The sequence below is a fragment of the Colias croceus genome, chromosome 5, assembly GCF_905220415.1.
Source record: "Colias croceus chromosome 5, ilColCroc2.1".
Classification (NCBI taxonomy): Eukaryota; Metazoa; Arthropoda; class Insecta; order Lepidoptera; family Pieridae; genus Colias; species Colias croceus.
Window position 1 is genome coordinate 3,202,768 of NC_059541.1, and position 23,968 is coordinate 3,226,735.

General features: G+C 33.7%; 1 protein-coding gene across 3 annotated transcripts in view; it reads right to left on the bottom strand.

Moving 5' to 3' along the window:
- The window catches only part of LOC123691566 (CD151 antigen-like), a 139,632-nt gene that overhangs the window by 32,123 nt on the left and 83,541 nt on the right, over positions 1-23,968 (bottom strand). The gene's annotated exons all lie outside the window — the stretch shown is intronic.

Consider the following 23,968-nt stretch of genomic DNA (forward strand, 5'->3'; position numbering starts at 1 on the left):
TTAGGTACATTTTTAACATTGTCAATATATTGAAAAGATTATCATTCTCCAAAAACTGCTACGAGTGGAATTGACAGTTATAAATATGGCGAAAATGTATTAATATATAACTAGCTTTCCGCCCGCGGCTTCGCCCGCGTTTTAAAAGAAAAGCCCGCATAATTCCCGTTCCCGTGGGATTTCCGGAATAAAACCTATCCTATATGTTAATCAAAGTTACCCTCTATATAAATGCTAAATTTCATTGTAATCGGTTTAGAAGTATTTGCGTGAAAGAGTAGCAAACATACAAACATATACACATACATCCATCCCACAAACTTTCGCATTTATAACATAAGCAAGATAAACAAACATACAAAATATATTTGGTTCTATGTGAGTAAATATTTTATTGCATTTGGTACTTACACTGAAACTCTTTTAAGCTGTGATCATTTATTAAAGGCTTTCACGTCCCCTTTCAGAGTCATAGAGATTGACATTATTGTGGTCCTTAGAAGTTTATTACATTTCAAAAAATTGCTTCAAAGTAAACAGAATGTCCTAAAAAAATAGAATTTCGTCCCGCTGCCTCATTTATTATTTTCTAATATGATTTCTTTGAGGCAATTTTCATTTGTATCAGATAAAATTTCCATCAGTAAGTTCTATTTATTTTAATTTAGAAGTATGAGCATATAACATTCGAATATCCATACTAATATTATAAATGCGAAAGTAACTCTTGTCTGTCTGTCTGTTACTCAATCACGCCTAAACTACTGAACCAATTTGCATAAAATTCTGTATAGAGATATTTTGATACCCGAGAAAGGACATAGGCTACCTTTTATTGCGAAATATGTACCACGGGCGAAGCCGGGGCGGACCACTAGTATTACAATATAACTATAGGTAAAAGAATTGAATGAAATATTGGTATATGAGTAGAGCTGTATACCCTGTAATAAATAACATTTCCCGTTGTAACGTAAAACTTTCGTACAACAAAACAATAAAATATCTAGTATAAAGTGTCCTTAGAATATATAAAAAAGATCCAAGTTTTCATTTGGTATTCTGTATAATATACCCTTATAAGAAAGACTAGCTTTCCGCCCGCGGCTTCGCCCCCGTTTTGAAAGAAAAACCCGCATAGTTCCCGTTCCCGTGGGATTCGTGGGTAATCCAAGTTACCCTCTATATGTAAGCTAAATTTCATTGTAATCGGTTCAGTAGTATTTGCGTGAAAGAGTAACACACACACACACATCCTCACAAACTTTCGCATTCATAATATTAGTAGAATTAAATGAATTTGAAGGTGAATTCTAGATTAATTTACTTATCTTGAATTATAATCCTGAATAACATATTAAGAGTACCTCAATTTACATGTGTATGAATAGTAACAGGTTATTATTTATTGGTGGTTCAGACAAGTATTCACATATATTCATGAAATGTTAGTTGAATTATGATTTCGCAAATTTTGGAACAGACCCTCTACACGTGTACGTTAATATTTGCTAATAGCTCTTTACTAATGTATGAATCTAAACATACCACATATTTGTGGGCTCTGTAGGGTATTACGCGTGTTATTACATTCAAGAACCTTAAATAAACTTTAGTTCATAGTATGTAATTATAATTGTAATTTTCACGAAATCATTCGCAGATACAAAATATTACACATACAATCTAATATATAAAAATCAATGCCACTTTTCGTTGTAATTCCATAACTCGAGAACGGCTGAACCGATTTCGATAATTCTTTTTTTATTATATTCCTTGAAGTACGAGGATGGTTCTTATGTAGAGAAAACGTTAATATGTACCACGGGCGAAGCCGGGGCGGACCGCTAGTATTACATATTTAATACTTTTTTTCAGTAAATACTTTTAATCAGTTTTAAACAGATATATTTATAATAGTTATATACCTAATACTTACAATTTATAAATAAGGATATGGAATTGCTATTTTTAACCGACTTCAAAAAAAAGGAGGAGGTTATCAATTCGGCCGGTATGTTTTTTTTTTTTATGTATGTACACCGATTACTCCGAGGTTTCTGAACCGATTTACGTAATTCTTTTTTTGTTCGATGCGGAATGGTGTCGAATTGGTCCCATAAAATTTTTATGGGACCAATTCGACACCCATTCGATTATTCGGATAGGCCCAGTAGTTTTTATTTTATGAGCATTTTTGTCTTTTCAAGTTTGAAGTGTAGTGTGTATTATTTTAACCCTCAAGTCCTATCTACGTCGCGTTGACATCTGGGATAGAAAGGACCCTCTAAAATTAAATGAATTGGTTAGTCTTACAATTTATTTAGTAAATTGTTTTGTTTTTATATTAAACTTTTTATACAAGCAACGAAGTAATTCGCCAGAGAACTAAAGTAACCGACATAGCTCAACGAATTAGCAAGCTGAAGTGGCAGTGGGCCGGTCATATGTGCCGCAGAACGGACAACCGCTGGGGCACACATGTCTTAGAGTGGAGACCGCGACTCGGCAAACGTAGCGTAGGACGTCCTGCTACACGGTGGTGTGACGACGTCCGCAAGGTTGCTGGCCATAACTGGCGGCAAAGAGCCAACGACCGGGCTCAGTGGCGTGCATTAGGAGAGGCCTACGTCCAGCAGTTGACATCGAAAGGCTGATGATGATGATGATGATGATGATACAAGCAACAGTTAAATACCTATACGCGAGCTTAACTATTAGCTTAGCTTTTGCTTATCAATTAATGTTACTTTAATTATGTGTTTATAATATGTAGAGCAACTATATGTATATGTTATGATCGAACTTTTTATATATTTATATTCTACAGTTATCATCACCTATTGAGAATCATACATAGGTATTAGGAAGGCACTCATATTTCACTATAATTAAAAACCCGTGTATCAATCCACTCTAACGAAAAGCGTGTCAAAAATTGTATACAGAAGGCACTCAAAACAATATAAATTAAGTAACACGTAGCCCGACAATGGCCGCAATATTGTGCAAGTCAGCAAATCCTCGCTTTATGAGTTCGGCGAGTCAGCTGTTTAAGCGGAGATTGTCGAAAGTATGCAAAGCTGTATTAGCGCTGCGGATGTAGCTAACAAGGGTTTACTCCACGACTTTAAATACTACCGAATAAAGCCCGTAATCTCAACATTTTTAAGTGATTTTAAAAATTCTTGTACGCGCAGCTTATTCTGATGTTTTATTGAAAGCGCTGTAATTAACCGACTTCAAAAAAAGGAGGAGGTTATCAATTCGGCCGGTATATTTTTTTTTTTTTATGTATGTACACCGATTACTCCGAGGTTTCTGAACCGATTTACGTGATTCTTTTTTTGTTCGATGCGGGATGGTGTCGAATTGGTCCCATAAAAATTTTATTCGGATAGGCCCAGTAGTTTTTATTTTATGAGCATTTTTGTCTGTAGGTATTTGTAAATTTTGCAAGTGCAAGTTTGAAGTCGGTTGTTTTTAACGCAGTTATCACTTGTTTTGTTGAGTATTTTTTGCTGGTTTGGATACGTGTAAGCTGAAGCTTATATAGTTAATATTTGATCTTTGTATCATTGTTAGCTGTTATTTTCGTAGAAAGAAGAATTAATTAATATGAAGTAGTTAAACCTTAATTGATACAAACCAACGTGAATTTGTGAGACTAAATACAATCAATTTGAAAGTATAGATATCGTAATCAATTTCGAATATTTTCCCGAAACTATATCTAGAAATTGTTCATTTACAGTGAACCATTTTCGCGTGTTTCCACGCTATGGATAAAACTGAAAGGATTGAAATATAACTCTTCTATTGAATGAGATTTGATTCAATTCGCACTCGAAGTAATCTGAATAGCGGTGCCTGTAAGTGAACCTAAAAGAGTTCGATTCTAAATGTGATTCGTTTGGAACATTTGCATTTTAATAGAACAAAAATGTTACTGAATTTATTATAGTCAATTAACTTTTCAGTAGCTTTGATGGTTTACAGCAGAATTACGATTTTGTTATTTTGATTGTAGGGTTTGAAATTTTTTATTTATTATATTAGGTAGGATCCACATTTTTTGTTTGGTACTGTGAGTTATTGTAGGTATCTTAGATAATGAAGATATCAAATACTTTATTATAGAGGCTCAAAACAGGCTATAGAATTATCATAACTTAACTTGGGATAATTGTATGCCGAAACTTGTGTTTTCAGAATATTTTGCCTTCATTAATTATTTTAATAGGTTACTTGACTTTCTTTCGGTTATAAAATAATAAGAAATTGCTCGATTAGATAAAAAATATTGTGACTTATTTACTACTTATTTAATTTATGTAAGTACATACGTAGGTACTTATTTTTTATTCTACACAAACTGCCAGCCATGATTGTCTACGGGCCTTAATTAACTAATGTATTATCTGAGCATTATTTTGACATTTAATGTAAATAACAAATACATTTAATGTAAATAATAAATAACTTACATATTAATTTATGAAACAAAAATTTAATAACAAAGTTTGTTTCAAAGTTTGAACTAGACGCGAACCAAATTTTTTGATAGCTGTAATATTTTTTATAAATCATGAAAAATTGCGATTAAATATATCAAATATCTAGTTCGTTAACACATATATGGCCTACGGGTGATGTAAAAAGTTTATTTACAGTTTATGAAACGGGATACTGTTTGTAGCATTTTAAAATCAAATTTGAAAGTCAAAAAAGTGCTTTGTATTTGAATATAATATATTTCTAGAAATGTACATTATATTTAATAAATAAATATTAAATAAACAGGTAAATATTATAGGACATTATTACATTATATTTATGAGTCAAATTCTACCTATTCAATTGAACACTGTTATAACCCTACAATAATTGTTTTGTTTGTTAGTACATATTATATAAGTTTTGTTTGTTAGTACATATATAAAAATCCAGTAAAATAATTTTACAAATTTATTCCAAGTCATGATACCACAAGAATTCTTTTTTCTTTCATGGAATTGTCTAAAAATGGCATCAGAAGCCATACTTGCTTCAAGAATCTTCAAGACCTCTATACTTTCAGGAAGATAAAGCGTGGATCTTGAAGCGTTCTAAAGGATTTATTGAGGATAAACGGATACATAAAAGACTAGGTACATAATAGAGTATTTTTACTTGCCCTTAAAAGGGGTGTAATGTTTTCACGCTTGATGTAGGTGTGAGTGCTTTGCATGTGTGGGTTTGCTTGTGTACTTATAAGAGTTTTTTCTACGTCCTATCAAAGCATGTTATCGTAAGTTTGTGGAGGAAGGAAGGTGGAATTCCTCCATCGAAAAAGGGAGGATCCTCGACCAGTCAACTCGACTGGCCGGCCGTGAAGGCCCCGATGGATGATGTCGGAAAGTTGTATATACAGCTCTGTAGCGAAACATTTCGCTTGCGCGATTCAGAGCGAGGTGTCGCTACAAGTTTTCGTGAGAAAGTCTTATAATATTTAAACTATTTATGAGTAGGTAGATAGATAGATAGATAGATAGAATAGATAAAACGTTTATTCATAGAACACAATCACACTTACAAGTAAAACACAAAAGATAAAAACAGTAAGACAATACAGAATACACACAGAGTGCACTGCGTCCTACGAACAGGCCTTGGCTCAGCATAAATGTCAGAGTTTTTAAAGAAACCCCGACGCTGATATTCTGCCAATGCCTCTTGAGGGCAGAAAATTAAAATAAACTTAAATAAATAGATAATGCAACGGAGATAAAGGTTAGATATTTATAAAATTATAGTATATAATATCAATAAACATATGTACACAGATGAAAGGGCAATAACAATATAAGAAATAATAATAAACTTCAGGAACCAACAAGCATTCCACAAAAGATGTAGATAACCCTATAGGTTTACGCCTTACGGCAGAAACAAGACTGTGCAAAGGAATAAAAATAAACAAAGAAAAATAAATAAATATTATATCAAAATAATATGGAACTGATTTTTGTATTCCTAGAAGGTGGTCTCGATAGACAGTTTTGAATCTTGATTTACAACAAAAGTTGCGTATGGGTCTATCTATAATAGGTCTATCTATAATATTTAAACTATTTATGAGTAGGTATGTCTATGAATTCTTAACATACGTTAATCACTTATCGATCAAACGACATAAGTTTGTCGGAAATAGCAGTTTTAGAAAAATATACTTTCTACGCAGGCTTATAATTTTTTTGCCATGTTTTGTTTTTATACTTATATTGAATTTAATTTAATTTATTTCTTTCGATACAGTTCATTTTTGCATTCACTTTTGTATTCATTATCATAGTTAATTTAAAAATTAACTAACAAAACGCTTTCGATCATTATTACAAGGGCTATAATTTTGTTCCAATAATTATGAATACGATATCACAATCACGCATAAACGTATAAACTGTCTATGATCAACTATCAATATAGACAAATAATAACCAATTTAATTATTCCAATATTAGGTGCTCAATCGGATCACATTAACAATTCATTGGTTATCTAAAGTTGTATTGTCTGAATTATCGTAATTGGTTATTTATGCATTAAACACTTGACCGTAATTTGAAGCTTACTTATTGGAGAAGGTACCTAGCTTTTTCCGCCTATTTTCCCTCTCTTTCTCGTTGTATATATGCTATCTCTCTCGCACACGGTACACCTCTCACCAGGTGGCGCGGCCGGCGCACGATAATGTGCAGGCGCTAGATCTTCTTCATTGGCGTCTAGCTTCCGCCGCGAGAAGGTTGTCTACAAGACTACAACCTTGGTGCTATTAAGTATTAAGTATTGCATATTGCAAGTGCTAAAAGTGTGAAAAAGTGTATCCCGTCGGATCGGTACAGTGAGTTATTTTTACATCTATTGTAATGACATTTTACTTAAAAATGAGCAAAAATCTTTTAAATCGACGGTATATCCGTTGGACTTTATTTAAAATGCTGAGGTCTTTTAGTGAATCCTTCAGCAATAGTTTATTTTTCAATATGCTTTAAATACTTAATAGCATGTTAGATATTTAAAATTAACGATACAACCGTTACATTTTACGTGAAATAGTAACTTTTCTTTTGAAATATTTTATAAGTAATGCAATATATACTAATGAATATTTGAATTTCTAATACTGTGAGTAAAGCAGATTTTAACGGATTTACCGTTCGGCTTTACTCGTATCGTTAATATTACTTTTCTGATTATTTGATATTGACTAAATATATCAAATACCCTCTCTTTTATATAGATATTTTTATTTTATTTCATTTTTAATGTGTTTTTATTACAAGGTTACAAGTGAATATTAATAGTATGTATGGATAAATCCAAGGCTAATCCTATGAGCCAACTCAAAGCTTAACAGGCATGCAATCCATTGCTACGACTTTATTACATTGTCGTTATCACTAGGAACGGTTCGGAGTATAGTTTATAACTAAAAATTATCGAACGAGATGAGTCAGCTCAAAGAACAAATTATATAGGTATTACCTATAACAGGAACAAATTGATGTTAGCGTAATTGCACGAATCACAACGTGTCCGAACATGTCGAGATATGTTATAAATCGTCCGGGAGTTAGCCGCTCATCTGAATAATGATGAAATACGCACAATGCACATGTTCAGTAGGTACCATGAACGTACCACACATTCAAAAGTATCCGTAGTCTATACGTGTCCTTTTATGAGTATTAATCTGATCCGTATATAAGCGAAAATAGACATAGGTATTACACACAGCAATTTTGGTTTGAAAATTACTTTTATTTATATTACGTTTCCTATGTTTCAAATGATGCAACTTTTTGGTTAAAACGAGTAAGTGCCAAAATTTTACATTTAAATTTTCTAGTTTGGAAAGAGACGTTATCGTATAGTTATAGAGATACCTTAATTAGAAATTAAATTTAGAGACATTTCAAAGGATTTACTATTCACATATTCTAACGTTTTAGAATAATATTATAAACTTGTACACCTTGACAAAAAGTAAAAAATTGCGGGTGAGCGGAGATTATTTTGTGCAATAAAACCGTCCTACGATGGTATGGCCACGTATGGCTGCGTTCGTAAGGAATGTTAACGGATATAAAGCAACTGAATGTGACATCGATTGTATGAACTAAATTAAATATGAATCGAAGTTCATTTTAAAATTTTGTGTAAATGATTTGAATTTTGACTTTATTAAATAGTTAAAGCCTTCTTTTTATATACATATACATATACATAACAATTAATTACCATTGTCAAATCAATTCTTATTTCATCCTGGACAGCTGTTGCTAGCATTGGAAAATAAGTTAAAGTACCTTGTTACTATATTATTATTTTAAATGATTATTAACTTCTAATTTTATATGAGCACCTTAAATCTTGCTCGAAGCAGATTACATAAATGTGGCCGCTAGGTTTAACCGCTACTCCTCGCAGGTTAGGTTCGTTAGCCAGGTTAAACCCACCCTCGCAGGGTGACTATTAAGTATTTTTGGGAAGGCCCTACTTATTTCAAATTACAAACATCCCTCGCGCAGCTGTCGCTCGCAGGGAAATAGGTGCAAATATATCAGCCCTCGCGGGGCTTTGATTACAACCGCCCTCAAGGAGAAATGGTGGAAATATATATCAGCCCTCGCGGGGCTTTGATTACGACCGTCCCTCACGGGGAAATGGTGCAAATATATATCGGCCCTCGCGGGGCTTTGATTGCGGTTGGTGCAAATATACAAAGGATTGATCATTAAAATGATCATAGATATTTGCTTTCGTCAACGAGGACCCACGAAAATGTTAGAGATGACAGTAACGGATCTTCACTCTTCTAAGGTAGGTAGAAAAAGGTTTTGAAATCTAATTCACAGTGGGCCATCTATACAATATAAGTATAGTAATATAACCTAATAAATACAATAAAATAGGTAAGAGACGTTAAATAATGGACGCATGAAATGAATACTTTGTATCCTAAAAGGTTAGCTTACGCTTATTTAATCAGGAAACCACCATTGGTTTATCAATTATGGAAATTGCGACTTGAACAAATTGTATTTACCAATGCAGAGCCTCACAATGCAGAGAATCACAACAAAGGGAGGCGAGTCGGATCAAATATCATCTCGCAGATGATTTGTGGCGGTGGTTTCCAGGATTGTCACCAAGCCTTGTGTCAATGGTATATTTGTTATCGTAATTCCATGGCACTAGCCGACCAATTTTCACATAAAATCACCTGAAGAGATTTTTTAATCGCAAAGCGATTGAATGTAACAAATTACGATTGGTTATGTATAGTTGACCTCTCATAGGCCTACTTTAGTTGCCCGATCTTGTAGGCAATTTATTCGACTCGTTTATCAACCCGTTTGGCCTCATTATGGCACCCATGAGTTTTTCTTCAGGGCTCAAACAATAAATCGCTGAGGGATTAGGATAATCATTTGCTTAGACAAGTTTCTTGTCATCCCACCAGGATTATTATATTATATAATAAACTTATATGCAACTATTAACGTAAAACGTTTAAGGACTCAACGAGTGCTGTGAATTCTGACTATTGAGTTACTTAGGATAGAGGATAATTAATAACGGAAGGTCAATCCTTCCAAACAAAAGCCTCGTATTATTAGATATTACTTGGAACCCCTACCCTTCACGATAAAGCTCTGCCAGATGACTTCAGATTTCTTTGATTTGAAGGGGGGGAGGGCAATAAATGCAATGCAATACAGACTATACGGCTTTTGAAACATTATAAATATACCAGATAAGCGAACTAAACCTTTCTGGTTTAGTTCTTGCTATATCGATATCCGTGCCTGCTTCTCGTGGTTGCGGTTGAATTAAGTTTATCAATGGTCATAAATGCAATTCTATACAGATGATATACTGCATTTTAAACATGACAAAGTCTAGTAAGCCAACTAAACTTTGCTAGTTTAGTTCTTACTATATCACTGTCCGTGGCTGCCTCTCGTGGTGGTTACAGATGACTAAAGTAACGTCCTGTCTTCGCATCCACAACCAACTGTCCTTTCATAATAAGTAAATAAAACAGATTCATTCGACATAGATCCCCACGAGTTCAGTTCTTCATTTTTGCACTCGAAAAACTGTGGACAACCCACGAGCAGTGCCTCCATTGGTAGCAGTTACAATCAAGGGGTAACTAAGGTAAGCTAGCCATATTAGGGATGTTGGAACAACCGACCATATTCAGGGCAACTTTCTTTGTCCAGTTTAACGTTTAGGCAGTCGTAGCATTCCTACGGAACAAAAATGGGATCAGATCTGCACCCTTAATGCAGTTAATCGAAAGGAGATACCTTCAGACGACGATAGTATTCAGAACGCACCATATTCCTGAACATAATAATGCATATTAATCTGTTGCCATTGTCCTGCAGCAGAATTCCTTAGCGATAATTTGTTCTCGTTAGAGCGAGCGAGGGTTGTAACGATAATATGAGAAATCCTAGTCAGTTCGAGGCCTGAACGACGTGTAAGAGTACTGCTATTTCAGTAGTAGTAGCACCGAGAAGGGCGAAGGTATTCTGGAAAGCAGAACTGAAGGCCCGGTCAGCAGCACCATTCACCTAATAGACAGTGTTTAGTGCTGCACCACTAGAATCTGACTCTGAAGGTATACAGAAATGTATACATTTTCCAAATATCAAATGTTATAGTCGGAAGAAAAATCCTATTTGCCTCCGTCTACCCAAAAGACATACGGAGTAGCTAGTAGAAGTTGGTTGAATTAGAATAAGTATAATTAAAAACCTTTGTTACTTACTGGATAAATTTGGCTCATTTCCTATCTGACGTTCATATAGCTGTTGATGGCCTAGATGTTATGCACAAACACTTTCATTTAAGTCACGTTATGTAGTCCCGAGACTTTTGGTATATAAGTTCTGATGTAAACCATAACTATACCTTAAAATTAATTTGATTAAAACTTAACGTACTTAGCTGTAGTAATTGCAGGTTTGGGACACAGATAAGCTCTTATCATTTTAGTCTCTAACTTCTTGAGTTCATTATATGTTTCCAGTACAGAGTTTAAAACCTATCAGTTTTAAATAAATAATTCATGCATTGCACTGAAAGTACCAGCCATGTTTATATTATGATCGGTGGCGTTGGCTCTAAACATTAATAGACACCACACGCTTTGGTTGGATGTTACATATTATCTGTATTATAATTTAAACCGCTTACCTGGTTTATTTTATTACCTTATCCAAGGGATGACCTTTTAATTTATTTGACCCTAAAAGTAAAGACCAAGGTCTCTACTTGTCCGCTAGTAGCAGGTTGGGTTAGAACTGTGTGAGTTGAGACAGCTGGTAAATCTATGTTATGAGGATTCAATGGTGCTTCTACAGAAGTCTAATTGAATAAATAAAGGTTTGAGTTTGAGGTATTCTTGCCTCGTCGGTGATGAGCTGTTGCTTAATTTTGTAAGTAACATCTAAATGCGTAATTAAAAGTCGTTACTTGCTCTTTCGCAGATTTACGCTAAAGATAGTGGAAATTGTAGTAACTTTAACTTTTCAAGCCCAAAAGGTTAACTAAGGTACGCTTGAACCAATCTCATAAGTTCTAATACTTTTAATCATTATGATTTACTTTTTGGTTCTTATTTGATTAACTTTTTATTGTTAATATAAATAATATAAAAATTTAAAAATTTGTGTGATTTATTGGTATACTATCTGCACACCTTACTCTTTCAAATAAAGAAATAAGTAATTACTTATGTACCTATTCAAATTCACATTGGCGTCCATATATTGTACACCAGGTGGGTAACAAACAGGTCTCAATAAGTAAGCTTCAAATTACGGTCAAGTGTTTAATAGCTGTGTTTTACCTGAAATAAAACACATATTAAATACTTACCTATATTTGAAGCTTACACTTAACGTCCACCTGTTGAGTATTTCGACTCAATGAAGAAGATCTAGCGCCTGCACATTATCGTGCGCCGGCCGCGCCACCTGGTGAGAGGTGTGCCGTGTGCGAGAGAGATAGCATATATACAACGAGAAAGAGAGGGAAAATAGGCGGAAAAAGCTAGGTACCTTCTCCAATAAGTAAGCTTCAAATATAGGTAAGTATTTAATATGTGTTTTATTTCAGGTAAAACACAGCTATATTGCTGATTACCAAGCTGACACAGTTCAGAAATTAGTACAGTATTATCAAATGAATGTTTAATGTATCTATATTGATTAATTAAAATACTATATATAATCAATATTTTGTAATATTGTTACTTAATTTTTTTATACCGTATTAATCTCTCTAAATACACCCACCCGTAAAAGGTAAAAAAAGTTTGGTGATGATACGAAATTCATCATCTCTATTCGAAAAGGACAAGCCGCTAGTAAAAGTACAAAAAATAAAATTCCCACAGAAGGATATTTTAAAGGAAATTAGGGTCGATGTAGATTGCTCAAAGAACCAAGTGAAATCGCGAAATGAAATGAATCAAGTTGGAAATACACGCAAAGTTTGGAAACACGACGTCCTGTGGGCTTTGAGTGTTGCCAATTTACAAACATTGAGACGAAATAGAAAGTTTTTTCCTTTGGCATTAACATTGCCGAAGTTTGGAGAAATAATGTCGAATATTTTTTTTGCGATCATAACAAACTTAGAAATAACATAAATAAATACTTCCGGGCTTTCATTCAACGCGTAAACAATAAACAAAATGATGCTATTTTTGTAAATAGAGAGTTAATAAAAATGGCAAGGAAGCGAATAACAAAAATATAGGAATGAAACATATTCATCGTTTGTAGATTGTGTTGAACTGTTGAAGTCTTTGAAAGGAAGTGGTTCTGCTTATTAAAAAGTTATTTCTTTATCTATAGATATCTTTTTATAAGAGACTCCTTATATTACAAGATACATATTATCTATACACATAATAAATCTGTAGAAGGGTCGATTCTGTACATTGAAAATATTGAAAAAATAACTAGCAGGGGGTGTTATTGGATCGATACCAAACCCAAATATGTGATTAAAAAAAATTTTGTCTGTCTGTCTGTCTGTCTGTCTGTCTGTCTGTCTGTCTGTATGTGAAGACATCACGTGAAAACTACCGGTTCAATTTCGATGAAACTTGGTATAATTATACCTTATTATCCTGGGCGTAAAATAGGATACTTTTTATCCTGGAAAAATACGTAGAAAAAAAATTAATCTCAATTTTTCAGTTATCCATAGACGTTGTTCTGTAGTAGGTACCGCGAACACACGTTGCGTATTATTATAGACCTAGCCGTATTTGGGTCCAATAGATATTTATAAGATGTCATTGTCCGAGTTACTCAAAATGGAGAAATAAACCATCCACGCAAATACCGACATCCGCGCGGACGGAGTCGCGGGCGGAAGCTAGTATCTTGAATAAATCGATTGAATATACACATTGTAAGCTGGCAGGAGGAGGATATTTGAAGAAGAAGATGGTAAATGTAAGCCTGAATACTATTCTAAGAAATACGCATTAATTTAACAATTATAACAAGATAATCTAAGCATACAATTACAGAAACGATTTACCTCAAAGACAAAATGACAAGGGTCAAACATGGTGATAAGAATTGTCAACTACACCTACAGACATCCGTGTCAACGGCAGACTTCGAAGGAAATGCTAAAATCAAGCTAAAATCAACCTTTGGCATAAAAATATCTTAGGAGCTTATTTTATTTTTGAGAATTAAGTCTCTTCCTAGAAATCGAGCTACATTAAGATGTTTTTGGTGTTTCTTTTATGTATAAAGCTAAATGAAAAATAAAGAAAGAGGCATTCTTCAAAATTATATTTTCAGAACGTGTGCCGCATTAATGATTTATCGATTCTCGTAACATACACTTATAGTTGTCTTAGTTTTGGAAGTAAAAATCAAATTCATGTAACTTTTACTATGACTTATTTACACAAGCCACCTTAATTAAGTACGCGAATTTAAGTAGACTTGGCAAAGGAAGGAACTTTTAAAGTTTTATCTCAGAGTACAAATATACAAAAAAAAAACACAGTAACATAATGTGTTTATTCCTATGTTAATTTAACGCATTTTATTTCATAATGTGATAAATAAAATCCTTTATATAATTTCAGATTGTCAGCTCATTTATTCAGCGGTTTAGTATGCATGAACAAGAACCAATAAGTATGCTTAATACAATATTCATCAAACCAACACTCTCTCATCGATATTCTGCATGATTTGGCCTTGATGCACTTACTAACCGCGTTATACGAATATGTTAATTTCTATGAAGTTAAAATGGTTTTTAGCTACCTATAATGATTGATTTGTAGCAAGATGGCCACAAATACCTAAGTGTCCGTATTTATTACAAGAATTTATGTCGACGACGAAAAGGTTGTGTAACTAAAAACCATAATAATTCCCCAATATATGCAAAAGTAATGTTTTATCTTCTATTTATTAAGAAACACTATCACCATATCATTTCCCTATCAAAAGAATCATGTCGAGCTCGATAAGAAAAGAGAAAGTGTGGGATGAAAAAATATTAACTTAAATATACACTGTCGATAGAATAATCCGTTAACAATAGAAGGCATTATCTTATAATTATGTCAATGCAAAAGAGGATCCTGCATAATGCACTAACCCATATTGTAAAGGGATTCAATATTATTGAGGAAATAGGTATTGTCTGAGGATCGGGTTAGTCTTGGTTCAACGGAAATCTTGCTCAAAGCTGTCAGAAGCAACTTGAACAGAGTTTCGTATAGCAGAGCATAATCTGTGATATTTGTCTGAACGAAATTGGAAAAGAATCAAAGAGTTCAATAAGATATTGTATGTATACCTTCGAGATGTTGCTGTGTATATATTATGTAACTATTGTTTTAAATTTAAATATTATTTATAGTTACAATTTTTCACTTTTGTGTATAAAACATTGTTTTAGGTATAGTAGCGCGTTAAATCCAAATAACACTCGTAGTACACACATCTTCTATTTACTGATAGCTTATAATATCCAAGTAACATTTGTTCATTATTAGAACGTGCTTTATCAGGCATCCTTTTCTTCTTTTCATACGCTATGAGGTGAATGATGAAACATGAAATGCTTCTTTAGATTGTAATCTTCTGAGAAATGATGGTATTCATTCTCCGCTGATATTTTTTTGAATTGGTTAGTCCTCATCATCATCATCATCATCATCAGCCCATATACGTTCCCACTGCTGGGACACGGGCCTCCTATGAGGGTACAGGCCATAATCCACCACGCTGGCCAAGTGCGGGTTGGCGGATGACACATGTCGTCGAACTTTTTAATTCTTCGACATGTCGGTTTCCTCACGATGTTTTCCTTCACCGTTCGAGCAGTGGTGATGTTACAACATGCGCAGATAAATTGAAAAATCAATTTATTTCCTGCGCGCTCGCCTGGTCTCGAACCACGGACTTATCGATTCAAAGTCCGAGGTCTCACCACTGAGCCACCTAGTCCTCATTTAGAATTAATTACACGTTCTTTATACTCGTTTATTTGAATTAAAGGAATATTAATTAGTGAAAACATATTTTGGAAAACTTAACTAAACATGTCATCGTTTTTGTCACACTATTTCAATAAAATATTCTATTTTCAAGGCATTTAGTGAAATTAATTCATGTAAATATACTCCTAAAACACACGTCCGTACTCTATTTATTTCCAATATTTAAAGTTTCAATTTAACAGGATTTTATTCCCAATACAACCGCATAAAGGCGGAATATATTTGGCAAGCTGCCAGGCTAACAACCCGATAAAGGTCTATACCAACCGTTACGCCTACATTAATTTGCATTTTACATACACAATGCAAAGATTTTCATCTGCTATCACAACGAGAAACAGTGGCGAAAGACAGAATTCACTAGAATGTGCTAGAATGGAGTAAAAGCAACATAAAAAACCTACTGAATCTTGCAGGATATTGAACATACGGCGCCTGTTTAAAAAGAAGTTTGTAATATTGGTCCATCCGGTAATATTATTCTGTATGTATAAGTTGAGATAAATCACAAAGAGAATGTTGGGGAGAAAAATGTAATTTATTTCAAGGTTTTTAATACAAAAGTAATTATTATTATATTTTCATATAGAAATGAACGATCTACAAGTTAAAATCCCCATTCGTATGAGCGTTGGCTTGAACAACGAGTACGAGATTATTATTTGGTTTTCATTTCAATGTTCAAACATTTCATATTAGAGATATCTTTATTTGACAGAGGTAAGTATAGAAAATTGCCTTTCAATCTTAAAATAAGATATTAAAGATATCGCTTCGTATTTGTTATTTTAAATTAACTTCTCATATTGATGTATATTTTATGAATACTATTGTTTTATCAACATTGTATTCACATTTTTGGTAGTAACTAGGCAAAAGCGTGCCATGGATATAAAAACAGATTTATTTCAAACAAAATATATTTTTTTCAGCGTATTTTATCCTTTACATATGTCACAAAGTCAATATCAATTTCTCTGGTATCTGATAGTCAAACCAATTACAATATCACATAACAAAACACACAACTATACGCCGTCAACAATATTTCTCGGGAATCGCCAAATTAATGTCGATATAAAAAGAAAGTTATGAGCTATTAATTTAATCGCAGACTTATATGAAGCAGTTATCAACCCCTATTCACCCAATCTAATATAAAGTTTAAGGGCCTATTTGTTCATGGTAAACAAGCTTGATGAGAATTGGTTAAATAGTGCTTTATGTTCCGTCCCTTTATTGTAAAATCTATTTTACGCACGATCAGATTCGAACAACTTTTAAGAGACAAACATGTAAATTAAACCAGTGGAATTAATAGTACCCATTGTAGTAATATAATATAAGGATAGAGTTTGTGATACGGTGACGTTGTAGGGGATAATCTCTGGATTAACAGAGCCGATTTCAAAAATTATTTTATCCTCGTTATCTCATAGGCTATATTTTTTTTATACCAGGTCAACCTGAGCAAAGCCGGGACGAGCGGCTTGTATTAAATAACTACCTTATTGTAACTTATGTCAACTCCTATGTACTATATTATAAACGTTGAGACAGAGATTTCAGGGCATGTAAAGTTGTCGGCTCTCCGTCCGATGACCCCACCGTTGTGTCGAACTCGGATCTTCCATCGGACCGGACAATGAAAATGATTGAATGGGGAATACACCCGTGTTCGCTTGTATTATAATATCTCTTGCGCAGTTAGGAATGTTATCTCCGTCAAGATTTGCTTCAGCTATAGTTAGTATATACGACTACAATTATACGTATGTGCAAATGGATAAATTTGCGCTTAACTGACTGTATGATTCTTATTATAAGCAGTTAAAACTAAAAGTTTTGTACAGAAGTAACGACATCGTTCTACTAGCACTTTTGCTATTTGCACATTCTTAGGGGTTAAATTGCTTACATTTCCGTTAATAGTCTCGTAGGAAAACTGAGACAAATTGTGCAAGCTCGTTAGAGGCAATTGGAATCCCCGGGAGAATGTTAACAAGAATCTGTGCGACCTCCAACTGAATTAATCTTCTAATTGCTGGTGTAAACGTCTTTAATTTGTGGTAAAAAGTATCAGGCAACGGCCGAATATACCAGGTCTTGTTGGTGAAATGACCTGGTTATTCACTTTACACCTATTATAAATGAACTTATAGTATTCATATTTTCAAAGTATAAATACTGAATGTTATTCGTATAACATTACTTCATGCATCATTTCACTTTCGTTCCTGTAACCTGAAATATTCGAATATTCGGACCCTTATCTGTACCAATGTTTCTAGAGTTCTAGACGATTAATGTAGAAGTACAATAGTCATAATGCCCTATTTCGTACCGTTTGACATTTATACACCGTTTGACGAATGACGTTTATACTATTTTATGGGTAAAAGCACAATAAACCAATACGTTGAATTGTCAATAACGCTTTACGATATTGTTAGTAAACGTTTACAAAGGTCCATTTTCCGAGAGAACTTACGATATACCAAAGCTTTTAGGACATTTCAGATGCGCAAAGATAAAAGTGAATCCGAAAAATAAACGCACAAAATATCATGCTTTTCGGAGCAAACCTTTCGACAGGCATCTAACTTTTGTGTAGGTTTGTAGTTTTTGTGAATGCCAACTTTTATATCAGATGTTTCATCTTGATTCAGAAATCTTGCTTTGTTTTCCCAGGATTAAATTTTCAGTTCATTGCATAGCTTGATGTAGGTACTATAATAAACGCTGAATAGCTGAATTTTCAGATGGGTTTTTGTACTGCACCCTGGTCCCTTGATCCAATTTACATCTCCATTTTTACTTCCATTAAGAAGCAGGTCAAATTATACATTTTCTGTCTGAAAATTCGTAATTGAAATCGGTAGCCAAGGCATCCGAGTTCCATTGGTGACTTGAATAGTTGTAGACTATTTTGAATCGGGAACTTATATTGTAAATTCCACCGAACAAACCACTGCAAAGTAATGTCAATATTAAATATTACAAATACTTGTCTACTAAAAATGGAAAGGAAATTAAATTCAGATTTTCGATGTTAAACCCATAATGTTATAATAAACGCTAACGAATTTTAAAAATCCATTAGGATTCGCCTTTGCGGTGGTTTTGGGTAAAATATTAATTTTGGATAAAATATGCAACAAAACAAAATCGGGGGCTCATCAGCTTAATTGAAAATATTTTGGAAAGTACAATTTTTGTGTGTTTTAAAAAATAAAAGAAGTAATTTACTACCTATATACCGGTAAAACAAATAATAATTTAAATATCTTTGTCATTTCAATAGGGCAAAATATAGCACATTCTTGAGAAAATTAAGTAGGGACAAGTAGTCATTTATCAAATACAGAGCTAAATTATTTCTATGTGAGTCGAATAACAGTGAGTAGGCTTCTTTAAAACAAGGGTGCTTCAAGATCGTGTCACACTTGAAGTCAGGCACGGTCAGATGTTGGCCTACTTTTAAAGTTACACTTGTTGGCGTTTCAGATATATTAAATTAATTATGAATATACTTGATGATATAAAATGTGCTGTTACATTTCCAGAGAGTCTCTGAATAACCGTATTAAAAAATATGTTTAATTTTATGGTTGTCTAGGAATAGTCATTTTTTTATTAATGAAAGCGTATTCATAGATACCCATATCAGTTAAATCAAATTAATAAAGACTACGATAAGTACTAAGCTTCATATTACGATATAATATTATACAAAAAGAAACATATATGAAAGAGGTTTAAACATTATTAAGGTACATGGCATATTTACCTTTACCCCGAGTTTTATAATTGCGTCGCTTGTTGATACACGTGTTAACGTCAAATAATTAAAAATAATAAATTCAACAATTACTGTTATAAGTTATTCAGAAATCATACATAACAGTATGCTAAGAGGGAAGAATTTACGAGATTCGAGAAAATATTAAAATACGAATCTACGATGCCATATGAAAGAAATATTAATAAGAAAACATTCGACCCAAAGACCGTAAACGATCGAAAAAAGCCTATGATATACCGTCATTTTCGCGTAACATTATCAAATACAAATACCGTTCTGCCTCGAATGCTAACCCTCAACGCTTTTTACGTTAATTTATTGCCCGTAACTTTGAATTTATAGTATTTTCGTGGCGATTCTGGCATATACGTGACCGAGGACAATGTCTCTTAAGTCACACAGATGTACGTGACACGACGCGACGGGACCATGTGTTGGCGTAAATAAAGAAGGAGAGCATTATAGGGTTATGGTTTGGCGAATATTTTACGCGCCCTTTTTAAAGCCGGCAGAAAGGATGGCTTTTTGAATATCCAAGTTTTTGTTGGCGCTGTCTCGTGGTCATGGTTTGTTAAGTGGATAGTGTTTGGTATTGAATTTTATTTTGTTTTTAAAAATGATGTTTATGTGTAGGGTAAGAAACCCGTACCTTACTTTACCTTTTTTACTTCATTTACTTATGTGAATTTCGGTACAAATTAAATGTACCATTTTGGGTTATAAAGTTTAAGTATGAATCTCATCTCCATAATACTCGGGTACCACCAGAAGGACGGTACCCGGTCTTTTGGAAGGCTTACGTGGGGACACGGATCCAACACGCAGAGGCCCTTTTGAGAGTTTTAATGTGTTATGGGACACCAGCCGCAGCCTGCCCATGACTGCACTATATAGAGATACAGCCCTGGGCAGTCCGCGGCCGATGTAGGACTATTACAGAAAATGGAAATAAATGACTGGACTATGGAAGGGGTGCTATGTGGACAGGTTACTGGATCTATAGGAACTATGGCGTCTGCCTTTCTACAACAAAGTTTGTAAAAATATATTGGCAGACGGTGACTCGCCCTCTCACAGATGGGCCCTCTAAAAAGTCGCTGTAACTTAGCAACAAGAGGGCAACATGTCGTGAGCAGCTAAGGGTGGAGAGGCGTCCCTGGACTTTAAACTCCGATCACGCGCTCCCTGAGGGTCCAGCATCACGTGCCCACTCGCCACTTACGCTTCGCATCCACCCTTCGAGCTAAAAGCTCTCGCGACTCCACTCTGGCCGGCCGGTTAAGGCAAGCCAGAGGTGGGGGTCCTGTCCTCGTCAGGCTTCACTCCGACCGGCCGGTGAAGGCAAGCCGGAGATGAAGACAGGGGTCTCCCCCGGGAGCACTCGGTTCCCGCGGGGTCGCTACTCCCCGACACCCCGCCACAAGGTGTCCTGCGGGTTGACTGACTGCACGGGTGGAATATCTATTGTCACATAGACAATAGATATTCCAACCGTGGGCGATGGGGTCGTCACATCCCTACGCCCTAAGTATGAATATTATTACGATGTAAGCCGTATTTTAAAAGTTTTTGATAGACTTGATTAAGTCTTACATAATATCGACGAATCACACACAAAAGTCATCTAGTTTATAGATTTATACACTGGGTTCACGCCAATGAAACCTTTTATGTCTGTGAAGAAGGCCATAAAAGCGAAACGTAATCTTTCTGCAACTGGCGTATAATTTTAGTGGGATCCAGTAATGCTTTTCGCTTAGACGAACAAGCCTTGGTATGACAATGGAATCCTCTTAAGCTAAAGTCTGCGCTTAACTATTGGCAATGTTATTATTATTCTTTGAAATACGTTTCAATTCTACAATTTATGTAATTTATAATACTTTAAATAAATACAATACTTGGATTTTACTGAAAAATACTATATTTAAAGGTAAAATAATCTCAAGAGCTGATTTAATTTCTTGGGGAGTTAACCGTGAATCGGAATGAATCGACGCAATTGATTGGAAATTTTTGACACTTCAAATGCGATATTCTTGGCGATATTATAATACTGAAAGTGATGAGTAAAATATTGAGAAGAACTGCTGTTTAAAAATGTTATTTTCGAATCTATCTATTGAAGAAACTATGTAGAAGAAGCAATTTATTTTCAGCAAAAACGTTCGTTTTACAGATTTTGAAAAATATTTCATTATTTCTGACTTTACTTATTTTAACTAATGTATCTGTCAAATAAAAATAATATGTTTATTATTTTAAATTATTTTTATAAAATTATTAATCTGTATTCCACACGCATTTTATCTGTATCACCCTGTCCAGCCGCCAAAAATTATACCACAGAATACATAAACAACAGATGAACATTAACACGTTTTGTTTTGGTTTTCATGGATTTAATTTATACCCATAAAGGATTAAATAACGCCATTATCACAAAGTATAATTTTATAAACGTTTTGTTCTATTGTTTCCGATTTTTTATTATGTATTTGTTTATTTGAATTTACATAATTTCAAATATCTATTATCCGTTACTTTAATGTAATTTGAAATTTGAACACGGTAGATTTCTCCGTGAACCTGAACAATTTTATGAAGCATAAACCTTACGAATACCTAAGATTTTCCATTTAAATTAAAGCAAGTGTAGCCAGAGTACTTACTCCAACTAAATGTAACACTCAGACTTTAAGTTCTACAAGATGAGTCTCGGAAAAAGTGCAATTTATTGGCCGCTCGACTTGTACTTATGAGTGCTATCACTCAGTGGGCATTAGCATAGCACGCTTTTTATTGAATTTTATGTAACTGTAAGATTTTATACTGTGCGTATTTATTTTGTAGTGACTACGAGTGTTATGGTAGGTTCTATGTTGTAGGGGAATGTGGTACATACACATGATATTAAATTTATAAATGAAAAAAAAATCGATGTTTTTCTACTGATATTTTTTTTTTACTTTGAACATTCTGAATCAGTTTTCTTTATTATCAACTATCAATAGTTATAATAGCCGTGAAACTTTAGATACCTATTATTTTGTTTCTTATTTAACTTCTCTAACTGTTATGGCCTTAAACACCTATTAGACCTTAACATTATATTTGTTCTTAGTCAACAACCTACAATTTAATAAGTTCAGGTTTAAACAAGCGCAAAGTGCAAAATCGTTGTCGCAGTTTATGAAACGGAGAAAGTTTCGTGAAATCCGAAACTGCACTGAAATTTTATGTCCAAAGCACTTTATTTATAAAACTCCGCTAACTGTTTCGTGTTTCAGTTAGTACTTTCACTTATTCATAATTACACGATTCATGTTTAACGATGAAATATACTGCTTATAATGTATATCTATAAAGTTTTTAGGGTTATTTTGGTGTTTGTTACATTTATGGAACAGTCGAATTTGTTTGAATTGAACTACAGTTTCGAATTTGTTATTGCACTGTACAGTGTACATTGCATTGAGTAGGTGTAACATGAAGTTAAATAGAAAATTATTTTAATAGCCGTTATATTGTGGTTACAGATATTATAATATTATAACTTATTAGAAAACGATTACGAAAATTGACTTAATTGAACCAGTTGAGAACAAGTGGAGTGGAAAGTTCAATATTTCATCAACTTTTTAATTAGTCAAAGCGATACTTTCTTAAATGTTATTTTACAGTCTCATTGTTATCAAGTTTGACAAACATTTCTCTAATTCCTTCATTTCCTGTCTTATATTTGTAGGAAATTCAAGTAGAAATTTCGTCGCAAATTAACTCTTGCAAAACAGAATTAAATAACGACTGAAGAAGTTCACAAATGTTGGGTATTAGTCACAAGCTTAAAATAATAGAAAACTTTTAGTAACCCTTTCATCAGAACCATTTATACAAAACTAGCTTTCCGCCCGTGGCTTCGCCGGCGTAGTCACAGAAGAATTCGTGGAAATTTCAGCATTTCCAGGATGAAACCTATCATAATATAAAATCCTATATCATCCTTCATTCCTTTTTACCAAATTGCATCTTAATCAATTCAATTATTTAGTCGTGAAGAAGAGACAGAGTTATTTTCACATTTAGTAAATTAGTAGGGATACATTTTTCTGCGATATTGGTTTTATTTTATATATATTTTTGTAGTCAAATAGTTTATCTACGATACTTTAGTCCAATAAAGTAAGTTGGCGATTTAAGTAGGCATTATTATTTGGCTCGTTTCCAAATTGCAATGAGATGAAACTTGTGGCCAGATCAATTAGTCGTTTTATAGGGATTAAGCTGAATAAAAACATGCTCGATTAATTCCAAAGGCTCTACTTCCTTCAAATGAACGTAATGTTAATGGGGAATTAATCATTTTATTATGTTTTGAAATTTAAGTAAATCTACGTAGTAAGAGTTACCTACCTATATGCAATAATAATAATAATTTGTTTAAGTTTGAAAATTTAATTTGTTCGTTTTCTGTATAGATAAATATTAAAAGTCACTCAAAACCCTTATATTTAAAAATTCTTACATTATCATTCGAAACAAAA